The following is a 1,329-nucleotide window of genomic DNA, read 5'->3' on the forward strand; positions in this document are numbered from 1 at the left end:
TGTGTCATGTTGATCCATTTACAAAATGGATCGCATTTGTGTTCAAGGATTTTAACATGATTATTATATTGGCCGTATCCGTGTTTGCTTAAATTTGACTTGACACAAGTATGACACAATTAAAAAAATTGCCACCTCTAGTTATGGGTTGTAGGGTTTTTGGCTATCCCTAGACAATCATGTATATCTATATCATAAATCACTGATTTATCTCACCTTGTAGCAATGGCCAAGCACAGATTGAAATGGATGATTGGGGTGGAAGATTATTGATGGATGTTTAATCTTTAGATAATCCTTCTCAGTTACGACCTAAAAAATCGAAACATAGGCATATTGATTTGTCATCACATCATAATGCAAAGCAATTAGCGGAATTTGCCAAATCAACCTACTTTGCCAGTCGTGCGAAAGGCTAATTCCTGCATGTAAGCATTCCTACTTTCTCCAAATTCGGAGCTTTGATGGCACAAACCTGTAAATAAGTTGGAAACCCACCAACTATAAATGACATATGAGAGAGCACAATTCAAAATAAACTAATAATTGAATGACACATGAAATAGGTTATTGTCTTTTAATTACTTCAAGAATTGCAAAATATCAAATGCCTCTAAGAAGTATTGATGTTTACCATTTTATTATAATATCTTTATGTCATCTATCATTTTGTTAGCAACCTTTGTGACCAGTTGGTTAAATAGTAAAATATCAATTTCACCCTTTAATGAAAATCTTTTGTCACCAAAAAAAAAAAAAATACAAAGCAATACAATATTGGAAATTCATAAAATATAATCTAGCTCAAAATAATCCCTAAAAGCCTATGGATTTAATATTTGACACCTCTATCTATGTAATTTTCTTTTAAGGGAAAAATTGGTATTTTAGGAGACAATTAACCAGTCAATTAACAGTGTTAACAAAAATGTAGTAAAACGAAAGGTTTTATAAATATATAATAGTAAAATGATACAACAATATATGATACACCTCTATCTATGTAATTTTCTTTCAAGTGAAAAATTGGTATTTTAGGAGACAATTAACCAGTCAATTAACAATGTTAACAAAAATGTAGTAAAACGAAAGGTTTTATAAATATATAGTAGTAAAATGATACAACAATAATTCTTGTAATCATTTGATATTATGTCAAATCATAATAACCTTACCTTCTTTGCATACCTAAAAACTGTAAAGTACTCACAACTCATTGCAGTGTGGACAAGATTACCTTCATTCCGTCGGACAATTTGCGTGCGAATAGAGTTGATAGGACATCATCTTCAACACCATCAGCTACAATTAGTACAGGTTTTCGTCCCT

The sequence above is a fragment of the Citrus clementina genome, unplaced genomic scaffold, assembly GCF_000493195.1.
Source record: "Citrus clementina cultivar Clemenules unplaced genomic scaffold, Citrus_clementina_v1.0 scaffold_4, whole genome shotgun sequence".
Classification (NCBI taxonomy): Eukaryota; Viridiplantae; Streptophyta; class Magnoliopsida; order Sapindales; family Rutaceae; genus Citrus; species Citrus x clementina.